The sequence below is a fragment of the Somniosus microcephalus genome, unplaced genomic scaffold (assembly GCF_052327205.1).
Source record: "Somniosus microcephalus isolate GS21.2 unplaced genomic scaffold, FLI_Smic_1.0 scaffold253, whole genome shotgun sequence".
Lineage (NCBI taxonomy): Eukaryota > Metazoa > Chordata > Chondrichthyes > Squaliformes > Somniosidae > Somniosus > Somniosus microcephalus.
Genome location: NW_028225440.1, coordinates 34925 through 50361, shown reverse-complemented (window position 1 = coordinate 50361; position 15437 = coordinate 34925).

Sequence of the window (15437 nt, the reverse complement as noted above, 5' to 3'; positions counted from 1 at the left end):
TGCTTTCGTCTTCCCAATATTTAATTGGAGAAAGTTTCTGCTCACCCAGAACTGGATTAGAGATCGTGGCGGGGTCGTGAGAAGTGGTGGTGAGGTAGAGCTGGGTGTCGTCAGCGTACATGTGGAAACTGACGCTGTGTTTTCAGATGATGTCACCAAGGGGCAGCATTTAGATGAGAAATAGGAGGGGCCCAAGGATAGATCCTTGGGGGACACCAGAGGTAACGATGCGGGAGCGGGAAGAGAAACCATTGCAGGCGATTCTGTGGCTACGATTAGATAGATAAGAATGGAACCAGGCGAGTGCAGTCCCACCCAGCTGGACGACGGTCGAGAGGCGTTGGAGAAGGATGGAGTGGTCAACCGTGTCAAAGGCTGCAGACAAGTCAGGAAGGACGAGGAGGGATAGTTTACCTTTGTCACAGTCACAAAGGATGTCATTTGATGAGACTTTGCTGAGACTTGATTTGACTTCAGGGCCAAGTCAGTGAGGTGGATTGGGCTGTTTCTGGCCCACTGGTTATTGTCGGCACGGCTAGACACCAGTGGGACCGGCTCTACCCTGTTTGTTCTTTGAGGCAAAATAAGCCAAAAAAAATTCCTGCTTCCCCCCTTACCCTTTCTACACTCCTTTTACAGGGTTTTAGAAGTGGAGCATTTACAGACAGGAAGCTCAAACCAAACATCACCTCAAGGTCTGAGGGTTAGACGATTCCTCAGGACCTGATTCAGTCGCTCCTCCAATCTGCTGGCACACCCGTGAGTTCACACTGGGGAGAGAACTTCTAAATGTACTGAAAGAGCTTCAAAATCTACAAATACCTGAAGCATCACCAGTGGCCACACACTGGGGGAAACCCGGGCCCCGTGTGTGGGAAGGGATTCACTCAGCCATCCGCTCCGATGATACACCAGCAAGTTCACACGAGGGAGGGACCTTTACCCTCCATGCTGCTGAGACACCAGCTTGTCCACACCGAAGAGGGACCGTTGACCTGCTCCGTGTTTTTGAAGCAATTCTCTCATTCTGCCACCCTCCTGAGACACCAGCTTGTTCACAGTGATGAGAGACCGATTAAATGTTCTGACTGTGGGAAGAGATTTAAAAGGTCCCAGGATCTGAAGAGACACCAGCTGGAGAGAGCAGGAGGGATTCTGTTCACCTGCTTCCTGTGTGGGAAGAGATTCACTCGGTCCTCGAACCTGCTGGCACACCAGCGAGTTCACACTGGGGAGAGGCCGGTGAAACATTCCGACTGTGGGAAAAGCTTTCAACTGTCCCAGGAGCTGAAGGGACACCAGCTGGAGAGAGCAGGAAAGACGCCGTTCACCTGCTCCGTGTGTGGGAAGGGATTCACTCGACCATCCCACCTGGTGAGACACCAGCAAGTTCACACTGGGGAGAGACCATTCACCTGCTCCGTGTGTGGGAAGGGATTCACTCAGTCATCCGACCTGTTGAGACACCAGCAAGTTCACACTGATGAGAGACCATTTAAATGTTCTGACTGTGGGAAGAGCTTTAAAACCTCTGGGGATCTGAACGGACACCAGCGAGTTCACTCCGATGAGAGACCGTTTACATGTTCTGTCTGTGGGATGAGCTTTAAAAGCTCCAGGAATCTGAACGGACACCAGCGAGTTCACACTGGGGAGAGACCGTTCACCTGCTCCGTGTGTGGGAAGGGATTCACTCGGTCATCCCACCTGCTGAGCCATCAACAAGTTCACACTGATGAGAAACCGTTCACCTGCTCCGTGTGTGGGAAGGGATTCACTCGGTCATCGGACCTACTGAGCCATCAACAAGTTCACACTGATGAGAAACTGTTCACCTGCTCCGTGTGTGGGAAAGGATTCACTCGGTCATCGGACCTACTGAGACACCAGCGAGTTCACACTGTTCTGTAGTGCAGGGCCCTGGAGACAGCTGGGGTGACATGAACGTGGAATGGATGAATGTTTTATAAATTCTTGTACTGCTGTTTAATCTTTAAGACTGTTGTGCTGATGATTTCCTTGATTTGACTGTTTATGGTGTTCCATAGAATGTACAGCACAGAAACGGGCCATTCAGCCCAACTGGTCCATGCCAGTGTTTATGCCCCACACCCACCCTACTTCAATTAACCCGATCAACATCTCCTCCCATTCCTTTCTCCCTCATGTGGCTTCCCCATAAATCCATCTATGCTGTTCACCTCAACCACTCCCTGTGGTAGCGAGTTCCCCATTCTCACCATTCTTTTGGTAAAAAAGTTTCTCCTGAATTCACTCCTGTATTTATTAGTGACTATTTTAAGTTTGTGGCCTCATAAACATAGAAACATAGAAGATAGGAGCAGGAGTAGGCCATTCTGCCCCTCGGGCCTGCTCCGCCATTCAATGAGATCATGGCTGATCATCCAAATTCAGTACCCTGTCCCTGCCTTCTCCCCATATCCCTTTAGCCTTAAGAAATATATCTAACTCCTTCTTGAATATATTTAATGAATTGGCCTCCACTGCCTTCTGTGGTGGAGAATTCCACAGGTTCACCACTCTCTGGGTGAAGAAATTCCTCCTCATCTCTGTCCTAAATGGATTACCCGTTATCTTTAGACTGTGACCCCTGGTTCTGGACTCCCCGACCATCGGGAACATCCTTCCTGCATCCAGTCTGTCCAGTCCTGTTAGAATTTTATAAATTTCAATGAGATCCCCTCTCATTCTTCTAAACTCCAGCGAGTACAAGCCCAATCGTCATTCCTGCCATCCCAGGTATCAGTCTGGTGAATCTTCGCTGCACTCCCTCCATGGCAAGAACATCCTTCCTCAGATAAGGTGACCGAAACTGCACACAATACTCAAGGTGTGGTCTCACCAAGGCTCTGTACAACTGCAGCAATATAAATATGATGAGATTCTGTTAAGCTGACCAGTATTTTGTTGTACTTTGTCTTTTTCTGATGAATTAAACATTACTGAGCCCTTGTACGCGTGTTATGGGATGACTTTTTTTATTTGTTCATGGGATGTGAGCTTCGCTGGCAAGGCCAGCATTTATTGCCCACCCTAATTGCCCTTGAGAAGGTGGTGGTGAGCCGCCTTCTTGAACCGCTGCAGTCCGTGTGGTGAAGGTACTCTCACAGTGCTGTCAGGGAGGGAGTTCCAGGACTTTGACCCAGTGACGATGAAGGAATGACAATATACTTCCAAGTTAGAATGGTGTTTGACTTGGAGTTGGTGGTCATAGAGTCATAGAGTTATACAGCACAGAAAGAGGCCCTTCGGCCCATCGTGTCCACGCCGGCCATCAAGCCCTGTCTATTCTAATCCCATTTTCCAGCACTTTGTCTGTAGCCTTGTACGCTATGGCGTTTCAAGTGCTCATCTAAATGCTTCTTGAATGTTGTGAGGGTTCCTGCCTCTACCACCCTTTCAGGCAGTGAGTTCCAGATTCCAACCACCCTCTGGGGAAAAAAGTTTTTCCTCAAATCCCCTCTAAACCTCCTGCCCCTTACCTTGAAACTATGCCCCCTGGTTATTGACCCCTCTACTAAGGGGAAAAGTTCCTTTCTATCTACCCTATCTATGCCCCTCATAATTTTGTACACCTCAATCAGGTCGCCCCTCAGCCTTCCCTGCTCTAAGGAAAACAACCCCAGCCTGTCCAGTCTCTCCTCATAGCTGAAGCGCTCCAGCCCAGGTAACATCCTGGTGAATCTCCTCTGCACCCTCTCCAATGCAATCACATCCTTCCTATAGTGAGGCGAGCAGAACTGCACACAGTATTCCAGCTGTGGCCTAACTAGCGTTTTGTACAGCTCCATCATCACCTCCCTGCTCTTGCCTTCATTAGCTGAGGCATAGAATATAAGTATCCCATAAGCCTTTTTAACCACCTTTTCTGCCTGTCCTGCTGCCTTCAGGGATCTATGTATTCTATCAGGTGTTCCCATGCGCCTGCTGTCCTTGTCCTTCCAGGTAGAAGAGGTCGTCGGTTTGGGAGGTGCTGCCGAAGAAGCCTTGGCGAGTTGCTGCTGTACATCTTGTAGATGGTACACACTGCAGCATGGTGCACCGGTGGTGGAGGGAGTGAATGTTTAAGGTGGTGGATGGGATGCCATCACACTCCTGACTTGTGCCTTGTAGATGGTGGAAAGTCTTTGGGGAGTCAGGAGGTGAGACACTCGCCGCAGAATACCCAGCCTCTGACCTGCTCTTGTAACCACAGTATTTATGTGGCTGGTCCAGTTAAGTTTCTGGTCAATGGTGACCCCCAGGATGTTGATGGTGGGGAAGCTGGTGATGGTAATGTCGTTGAATGTCAAGGGGCGGTGATTAGACGCTCGCTTGTCAGAGATAGTCATTGCCTGGCCCTTGTGTGGTGCGAATGTTACCTGCCACTTATCAGCCCAAGCCTGAATGTTGTCCAGGTCTTGTTACATGCGGGCATGGACGGTTTCATTATCTGAGGAGTTGCAAATGGAACTGAACACTGTGCAGTCATCAGCGAACATTCCTACTTCTGACCTTATGTTGGAGGGAAGGTCATTGATGAAGCAGTTGAAGAGGGTTGGGCCGAGGACACTGCCCTGAGGAACTCCTGCAGCGATATCCTGGGGCGGTGATGATTGACCTCCAACCACCACAACCATCTTCCTTTGTGCTCGGTCTGACTCCAGCCAGTGGAGAGTTTCCCCCCGATTCATTACCATTGAGGTAATAGTGAGAGTAATAGAAATATAGAAGATAGGAGCAGGAGTAGGTCATTCGGCCCCTCGAGCCTGCTCCGCCATTTAATGAGATCATGGCTGATCATCCAAATTCAGTACCCCGTCCCTGCCTTCTCCCCATATCCCTTGATCACTTTAGCCTTAAGAAATATATCTAACTCCTTCTTGAATATATTTAATGAATTGGCCTCCACTGCCTTCTGTAGTAGAGAATTCCACAGGTTCACCACTCTCTGGGTGAAGAAATTCCTCCTCATCTCTGTCCTAAATGGCTTACCCCTAATCCTTAGACTGTGATCCCTGGTTCTGGACTCCCAGCCATCGGGAACATCCTTCCTGCATCTGGTCTGTCTAGTCCTGTTAGAATTTTATAAGTTTCAATGGGATCCCCTCTCATTCTTCTAAACTCCTGCAAGTATAAGCCCAATCGACCCAATCTCTCCCCATACGTCATTCCTGCCATCCCAGGTATCAGTCTGGTGAATCTTCGCTGCACTTCCTCCATGGCAAGAACATCCTTCCTCAGATAAGGCGACCAAAACTGCACACAATGCTCAAGGTGTGGTCTCACCAAGGCCCTGTACAACTGCAGCAAGACATCCTTGTTCCTGTACTCGAACCCTCTCACTACGAAGGCCAACATACCATTTGCCTTCTTAACCGCCTGCTGCACCTGCATGCTTACCTTCAGCGACTGGTGCACAAGGACACCCAGGTCTCGTTGCACTTCCCCTTCTCCCAATCTATTGCCATTCAGATAATAATCTGCCTTCCTGTTTTTGCCACCAAAGTGGATAACCTCGCATTTATCCACATTATACTGCATCTGCCATGCATCTGCCCAATCACCCAACCTGTCCAAATCATGCTGGAGTTTCTCAGCATCCTCCTCACAGCACACACGCCCACCCAGCTTTGTGTCGTCTGCAAACCTGGAGATATTACATCTAGTTCCCTCATCTAGATCATTAATATATATTGTTAATAGCTGGGGTCCAAGGACCGATCCCTGCGGTATCCAACTCTCCCCATATCCCTGGATCCCTTTAATCCCATGGTAGTTTTCCAAGGGCCAATTAATTTAGTCCCGGATTATTGTCTCTAAAAGTTTCCCCACCACCGACGTTAGTCTGACTGGCCTGTAGTTGCCGGGTTTATCCCTCTCCCCTATTTTAAACAGGGCTGTAACATTTGCAATCCCCCTGGCCTTTCTAGTACCTTGTCTTTATCAATTTTATCCCATCCAGTATCTCCTCTACCTCCTCCTTCACTATGTCTATGGCAGCATCTTCTTCCTTGGTGAAGACAGATGCAAAGTACTGATTTAGTACCTCAGCCTTACCCTCTGCCTCCGTGCGTAGGTCTCCTTTTTGGTCCCTAATCGGCCCCACCCCTCCTCTTACTATCCGTTTACTATTTATATGCCTATAGAAGACTTTTGGATTACCTTTTATGTTAGCTGCCATTCTATTCTCATACCCTCTCTTTGCCCCTCGTATTTTCTTTTTCACTTCTCCTCTGAACTTTCTATATTTTGCCTGATTCTCAGATGTATTCTCGACCTGACATCTGTCATACACGCTCTTTTTCTGCTTCATCTTGCTCTCTATCTCTTTCGTCATCCATGGAGCTCTGACTTTAGTTGCCCTACATTTCCCCCTAGTGGGAATGTACCTCGACTGTACCCGAATTATTTCCTCTTTAAAGGCAGCCCATTGTTCCTCTACAGTTTTTCCTGCCAATCTTTGATTCTAATTTACCCGGGCCAGATCCATTCTCACTCCACTGAAATTGGCCTTGCCCCACAGTGCAGTGGATGTGCTCTAGACTGCACTCTCCCCCCCGAGGTGTCGTCACTCTCACTGGGATTCAGCACTGAAAACCGGTTTGAGAGCGCTGCACTCCTGGGGGATTCCTGCACTGCCTTGCCTCCTCAAACCCTGCTGGGCGGCCACCCAGTTACAATTCCCACAAACTCTCTGTGGCTGCAGGGTGACCACCTCCTGGAACGTGCACTCCAGGAAACTCTCAGCCTCCCGTCTGCCCGGCAGTGACTCCAGCCACTCCCCAAGCTCAGAGACCCTGAGCTCGAGTTCCAGCCATGGGAGGTGCTTCCTGCACACGCGGTTCACCAGGACACGTGAAGCATCCCGGAGTTCCTGCAAGGCACAGGAATTGCAGCCTTCGGTCCCATCGTTTGGCTTAAAATCTGTCTACTTAAGCTATAGATATATCTGATGTGAGGTTAGTGTGTCCTTACCCCTGTTTATTATTCAATCAGTGATTGCCCCTTTGCCAGGCCCGCTGCCTGCGGCCCCTCTCCCAGATTCCAGCCCCAGCTCTGTGCTGACTGAGCTGCTCTCACCTGGGGACAGTGCATCAAGAAGGAGTTAGATATATTTCTTAAGGCTAAAGGGATCAAGGAATATGGGGAGAAGGCAGGGACAGGGTACTGAGTTTGGATGATCAGCCATGATCTCATTGAATGGTGGAGCAGGCTTGAGGGGCCGAATGGCCTACTCCTGCTCCTATCTTCTATGTTACTGCTAATGAGAGGGAGGAACTGAAAGAAATCAGTATTTGTAGGGAAATGGTGTTAGGCAAATTGACGGGATTGAAGGCCGATAAATCCCCAGGGCCTGATAATCTACATCCTAGGGTACTTAAGGAAGTGGCCCTAGAAATAGTAGATGCATTGCTGGTCATCTTCCAAAATTCAATAGACTCTGGAACAGTTCCCATGGATTGGAGGGTAGCTAATGTTACCCCACTGTTCAAAAAAGGTGGTAGAGAGAAAATGGGGAATTATAGACCAGTAAGCCTGACATCGGTAATGGGGAAAATGCTAGAGTCCATTAGAAAAGATGTAATAGCAGTGCACTTGGAAAACAGTGACAGGATCGGACAAAATCAACTTGGATTTACAAAAGGTAAATCGTGCTTGACTAATCTACTGGAATTTTTTGAGGATATAACTGGTAGAATAGCTAAGGGAGAACCAGTGGATGTGGCGTATTTGGACTTTCAGAAGGCTTTCGATAAGGTCCCGCATAAGAGATTAGCGTGTAAAGTTAAGGCACATGGGATTAGGGGCAAGGTATTGACTTGGATACAGAACAGGTTGGCAGACAGGCAGCAAAGAGTTGGAATAAATGGCTCTTTTTCCGAGCGGCAGGCAGTGACTACTGGGGTACCGCAGGGATTGGTCCTAGGACCCCAGCTATTCACAATATATATAAATGATCTAGACGAGAGAACTGGATGTAATATCTCCAAGTTTGCAGACGACACAAAGCTGCGTGGGCGTGTGTGCTGTGAGGAGGATGCCGAGAAACTCCAGTATGATTTGGACAGGTTGGGTGATTGGGCAGAAGCATAGCAGATGCAGTATAATGTGGATAAATACGAGGTTATCCACTTTGGTGGTAAAAACAGGAAGGCAGATTATTTTCTGAACTGCAATAGATTGGGAGATGGGGAAGTGCAACGAGACCTGGGTGTTCTTGTGCGCCAGTCGCTGAAGGTAAGCATGCAGGTGCAGCAGGCGGTTAAGAAGGCAAATGGTATGTTGGCCTTCGTAGCGAGAGGGTTTGAGTACAGGATCAAGGATGTCTTGCTGCAGTTGTACAGGGCCTTGGTGAGACCACATCTTGAGTATTGTGTGCAGTTTTGGTCACCTTATCTGAGGAAGGATGTTCTTGCCATGGAAGGAGTGCAGCGAAGATTCACCAGACTGATACCTGGGATGGCAGGAATGACGTACGAGGAGAGATTGGGTCGATTGGGCTTATACTCGCTGGAGTTTAGAAGAATGAGAGGGGAGCTCATTGAAACTTATAAAATTCTAACAGGACTGGACAGACTAGATGCAGGAAGGGTGTTCCCGATGGTCGGGGAGTCCAGAACCAGGGGTCACAGACTAAGGATAAGGGGTAAGCCTTTTAGAACAGAGATGAGGAGGAATTTCTTCACCCAGAGAGTGGTGAACCTGTGGAATTCTCTACCACAGAAGGCAGTAGAGGCCAATTCATTAAATATATTCCAGAAGGAGTTGGATATATTTCTTAAGGCTAAAGGGATCAAGGGATATGGGGAGAAGGCAGGGACAGGGTACTGAATTTGGATGATCAGCCATGATCTCATTGAATGGCGGAGCAGGCTCGAGGGGCTGAATGGCCTACTCCTGCTCCTATCTTCTATGTTTCCCTCACTGATTGCGGCTCTTAACCAACACCGACTTTACAAAGAAAGCCCCGAGCGGCAGCCTGGAGCTCAGGGGCCCAGCGCGCAGGCGAGGATGATTGACAGGGGCCCAGGGTGTGTGCTAAGCATGCGCGGTGCGGGCCGGGTGCCTGTGGAGCAGGAGAGGGCGGGGCCATGGGTGCATGCGCGGGGTCAGTCACAACTCAGCGCGGCGGCCGGAGCGCTTTCTGGAGCGCGGGGGCTGGTGGGGATTGCAGCGCCATTACTGTTGATTCTTTCAACCAACCTGTGCAGCAGCTGGGGCCTGAAAATCAGCTTCACTGCCTCTGGGCTGGGAAAGAGCGACATGAGACAACATTCTCCCTCTTACCCCTTTCTACACTCCTTTTACAGGGTTTTAGAAGTGGAGCATTTACAGACCGGAAGCTCAGACCAGACATCACATCAGGATCTGACAGAGTCGCTCGATTCATCAGGACCTGAATAACATCGGCCTTTGTACATGGAAGGAAAGAGCAGGGATCACAGCGTAGACAAACCGCACACGTGTTCCATGTGTGGACTCGGATTCAGCCGATCGCTTGACCTTGCGAGACACGTGCTCCGTCACACCGGGGAGAAACCGGGTAAAGGTGGGGACAGCGGGAAGGGATTCAGTTCGTCATCTGCGTCAGATGTCCATCAGCGCAGTCACCCTGGGGACAGTCCGTTCACCTGCTCCGTGTGTGGGAAGGGATTTGTGTATTCATGCAACCTGCTGAGACACCAGCAAGCTCACTCTGATGAGAAACCATTTAAATGTTCTGACTGCGGGAAGAGTTTCAAATGCTCCAAGGATCTGAAGCAACACCAGCTTGTTCACACTGATGAAAGAGCGTTTAAATGTTCTGACTGTGGGAAGAGTTTTAAAAGCTCCGGGGCTCTGACCAAACACCAGCGAGTTCACACTGGGGAGAGGCCATTTCCCTGCTCTGTGTGTGGGAAGGGATTCACTGATTCATCTAACTTGCTGATACACCAGCTGGTTCACACTGATGAGAGACCATTTACATGTTCTGACTGTGGGAAGAGCTTTAAATACTCCCGGGACCTGAAGCAACACCAGCTTGTTAACACAGATGAGAGACCATTTACATGTTCTGACTGTGGTAAGAGTTTTAAAAGGTCTGGGGCTCTGACCAGACACCAGCAAGTTCACAGTGGGGAGAGGCCATTTCCCTGCTCTGTGTGTGGGAAGGGATTCTTGCAGTCCACCAACCTGCTGGCACACCAGCTTGTTCACACTGATGAGAGAGCGTTTACATGTTCTGATTGTGGGAAGAGCTTTAAAAGCTCCAATCACCTGCTGAGACAGCAGCGAGTTCACACTGTTCTGTAGCGCAGGGCCCTGTAGACAGCTGGGGTGACATGAATGTGGAATGGATGAATGTTTTATAAATTCTTGTACTATTGTTTAATCTTTCAATCTGTTGTGCTGATGATTCCCTTGATTTAACTGTTAATGTTAGTTTTGTTTTTCTCCTTATCACAGGCAATTGCCTATTAAAAGTCAACCATCACAACCAATAAAACCTGTAACATAACAAAAAAAGTTTAAAGGAAACTTAAATGAAATTAAAATTCTATTTTCGGTGGTGATGATGCACGCCAGTCCCTCCGGTACCCACCGGTCACGGAAGGCCTCGAGCGCGCCGGTGGACTGTTCATGTTATTACATCGAATGTACAGCACAGAAACAGGCCATTCGGCCCAACTGGTCCATGCCGGGGTTTATGCTCCACACGAGCCTCCTCCGACATATCCTCCTATGTTTATCTGGCTTCGTCTTAAATACATCTATGCCATTCACCTCAACTACTCCTTGTGGTAGTGAGTTCCACATTCTCATCACTCTCTGGGTAAAGAAGTTTCTCCTGAATTCCCTCCTGGATTTATTAGTGCCTTTTATATTTATGGCCCCATAAATATGATGGGATTCTGTTAAGCTGCCCAGTATGTTGTTGTACTTTGTCTTTTTCTGATGAATAAAACATTACTGAGCCCCTGTACCCGTGTTATGGGATGAAGTGCCAGACAAGTGAAGGCACAACGTCTGGGTGTGAATCTGATAATAACCTCACGGACCGTATAGGTGTGATAACCAGACGGGCTTGTGGTTATAGTCTGGTCACAGATGGACTAAATTCCCTGAATTATCAGGAGTTCAGGAGGCGGTCAACAGACGGGTCCAAACAATCCCATTTCCTGAGCGGTAACCAAGCTTGTGTATAAGAACAGGCCACTTAAGCCGTTGTCAGTTGGAACAGACTCGAGATGATCGCGCGCGAATCCACTGTACTTCTATTCTCCAGATTGAGGGAATTAACACCCGATCTGTGTTATGCAGCGCTCTTAATAAAGTCTGGAGAGACAATCTGTGTTCTTGTGAGCTTGATTATCTGGCATCCGAAACCCTGGGACTCCCGATCATTAGAGTCGACCTCAGTGTGTGGAAAGGGATTCCTTGGTGTATCCCACCCGCTGACACACCAGAGTGTCCACAGTGTGACTGCAGTGGGTCGATTCCACTGTTTCCGATGCCTTTAATCACATCCAGGACTGAACCATGTTAATTCAGGCAACTGGGGCTTGTTAATATTAAGAGCTCCCAATAACTGGGCTGGATTTAAAGATTCTTCCCCATTCCCTCAGTACTAGTGAGCAGAGAGAAGCTGATGTTATAGAATCATAGAGCACAGTAGGATGCCTTTCGGCCCATCGTGCTGGTGCTGGCTCTCTGAAAGAGCGATGCAATTAGTCCCACTGCACTGCTCTTTCCCCACAGCCCTGCAAATTTCTGCCTTTAGTATATATCCAATTCCCTTTTGAAAGTTACTATTGAATCTGCTTCCACCTCCCATTCAGGCAGTGCATTCCAGATCATCACAATTCGCTGTGTAAAAAAAGTCTCCTCATTTCCTCTCTCGATTCTTTTGCCAATGATCTGAAATCTGTGTCCTCTCGTTACCGACCCTCCTGCCAGTGACAACAGCTTCTCCTTGTTTGCTCGATCAAAACCCCTCAAAATTTTGAGCACCTCGATCACAGCTCCACTTAACCGTCTCTGCTCCAAGCTATACTGCCAGTGTTTTGTGAATTGTTGCTGTGATCGAGGTGCTGGATGTCCGTGCCTGGGGAATGGGACATTCTATCCTCGTGAGCACCGAGTGTCAGCATCCAGCAATCTCTGGTCACGGACTGTCTTTTTAAACTGCCTCACCTGAGCTTTTTGACTCCCTGATTTCATTATTAATCATTTTAGAGTTTTTGCAGAGTGACCAAGGCTGAACAGATAAATGTGAGGTATCACATTTTGGTAGGAAGAATGGGGAGGTCACTTATCACTTGGAGGGTGCGAGTCTAGGTGGGGTAGAGGAACAAAGGGATCTCGGAGTACAAATACACAAATCACTAAAAGTTGCGACACAGGTTAGCAAGGCCATAAAAAAAGCAAACCAAGCACTAGGGTTTATTTCTCGAGGGATAGAATTGAAAAGTAGTGAAGTTATGCTAAACCTGTATCGAACCTTGGTTAGACCACACTTAGAGTACTGCGTACAGTTCTGGTCACCATATTATAAAAAGGATATAGAGGCACTGGAGAGGGTGCAGAGAATATTTACAAGGATGATACCAGAAATGCGAGGGTATACATATCAGGAAAGGATGAACAGGCTGGGTCTCTTTTCTCTTGAAAACAGAAGGTTGAGGGGTGACCTAATAGAGGTCTTTAAAATTATGAAAAATGTTGATAGAGTGGATACAGAGAGAATGTTTCCACGTGTGGGGAAGAGCATAACTAGAGGCCTCAATATAAGATAGTCACCAAGAAATCCAATAGGGAATTCAGAAGAAACTTCTTTACCCAGAGAGTGGTGAGAATGTGGAACTCGCTGCCACAGGGAGTGGTTGAAGCGAATAGTATCGATGCATTTAAGGGGAGGCTAGACAAGCATATGAGGGAGAAGGGAATCGAGGGTTATGCTGATAGATTTAGATGAGGAAAGACGGGAGGAGGCTCGAGTGGAGCATAAACACCGGCATGGACTGGTTGGGCCGAATGGCCTGTTTCTGTGCCGTATATCCGATGTAATCCTATGTCAAGTATCCCAGCTGGCTTAGCTCCAGGCACTTTAGCTCAGTGGGCAGCACTCTCACCTCTGAGTCAGAAGGTCGTGGGTTCAAGTCCCAGTCCAGAGACTTGAGCATAAAAATCTAGGCTGACACTCCAGTACTGAGAGAGTGCTGCGCTGTCAGAGGTGCCGTCTTTCGGATGAGATGTTAAACCGAGGCCCCCGTCTGCTCTTTCAGGTGGACGTAAAAGATCCCATGGCACTACATTGAAGAAGAGCAGGGGAGTTCTCCCCGGTGTCCTGGGGCCAATATTTATCCCTCAATCAACATCACTGAAATAGATTATCTGGTCATTGTCACATTGCTGTTTGTGGGAGCTTGCTGTGCGCCAATTGGCTGCCGCGTTTCCTACATTACAACAGTGACTACACTTCAGAAGTACTTCATTGGCTGTAAAGCACTCTGGGATGTCCTGAGGTTGTGAAAGGCGCTATATAAATGCAAGTCTTTCTTTCTCAGCAAGAGGGCGAGTGTCAGTGGTTGGAGGGAGGAGCTCAGTGTTGTCACAGGGTGGACACAGACAGATTGAAGCTAAAAGACAGAGAATGCTGAAGTTTGGCATAATAACACCAAAAGTCAGGAGATGAGCCCTTTGCCTAGATAAGGGAGGTGGTTGCTAAGAGACCTACAGACCTAATAACACTGCAAACTGCTCAGGCAGCAGACTTGTTGCAACATGTGAGGTCACGAGTGAGTTGGTGCCCAGACAACAGAGCCTTGGGCATTCCTGAGAGAGACAAACTGGTTCTGTAACCGGGAGAACAGGTTGAGGGAGTCACCCTACGTGGGACAGCTCGTCCGAGGTGTTAACACAGAGTCAGCTTGGGAATGGGATGATCAATGAATCATAGAATCATAGAAATTTACAGCACAGAAGGAGGCCATTCGGCCCATCTTGTCCGTGCCAGCCAACAAAGAGCTATCCTCCCTAATCCCACTTTCCAGCACTTGGTCCGTAGCCTTGTAGGTTACGGCACTTCAAGTGCATATCCAAGTACTTTTTAAATGTGATGAGGGTCTCTGCCTCTACCACCCTTTCAGGCAGTGAGTTCCAGACCCCCACCACCCTCTGGGTGAAAACATTTCTCCTCAACTCCCCTCTAAACTTCTGACCAATTACTTTAAATCTGTGCCCCCTGGTTATTGACCTCCCTGCTAAGGGAAATAGGTCCTTCCTATCCACTCGATCTAGGCCCCTCATAATTTTATACACCTCAATTAAGTCTCCCCTCAGCCTCCTCTGTTGCAAAGAAAACAACCCCAGCCTATCCAATCTTTCCTCATAGCTAAAATTCCCCAGCCTAGGCAACATCCTGCTAAATCTCCTCTGCACCCTCTCTAGTGCAATCACATCCTTCCTGTAATGTGGTGACCAGAACTGCACGCAGTATTCTAGCTGCAGCCTAACTAGTGTTTTATACAGTTCAAGCATAACCTCCCTGCTCTTATATTCTATGCCTTGGCTAATAAAGGCAAGTATCCCATGTGCCTTCTTAACCACCTTATCTACCTGTCCTGCTACCTTCAGGGATCTGTGGACATGCACTCCAAGGTCCCTCTGATCCTCTGCACTTCTCAGTGTCCTACCATTTATAGTCTATTCTCTTGCCTTGTTAGCCCTCCCCAAATGCATTACCTCACACTTCTCCAGATTGAATTCCATTTGCCACTGTTCTGCCCACCTGACCAGTCCATTGATTTCTTCCTGCAGTCTGCAGCTTTCTTCTTCATTATCAACCACACGGCCAACTTTTGCATCATCTGCAAACTTCTTAATCATACTTCCTACATTCAAGTCCAAATCATTGATCTCGACCACAAAAAGCAAAGGACCCAGTACTGAGCCCTGCGGAACCCCACTGGAAACAGCCTTCCAGTCACAAACACCCTTCGACCTTTACCCTTTGTTTCCTGCCTCTGAGCCAATTTTGGATCCAACTTGTCCCTTTGCCTTGGATCCCACGGGCTTTTACTGTCGTGACCAGTCTACCATGTGGGACCTTATCAAAAGCCTTGCTAAAATCCATATAGACTACATCAAACACACTACCCTCATCGATCCTCCTTCTTACCTCCTCAAAAAATGCAACCAAGTTAGTCAGACACAACCTTCCCTTAACAAATCTATGCTGACTGTCCCTGATTAATCCGTGTCTTTCTAAATGAAGATTTATCCTGTCCCTCAGAATCTTTTCCAATAATTTTCCCACCACTGAGGTTAGGCTGACTGGCCTGTAATTACTCAGTCGATCCCTTTCTCCCTTTTTAATCAACGGTACCACGTTAGCAGTCCTCCAGTCCTCCGGCACCACCCCTGTAGCCAGAGAGGATTGGAAAATGATG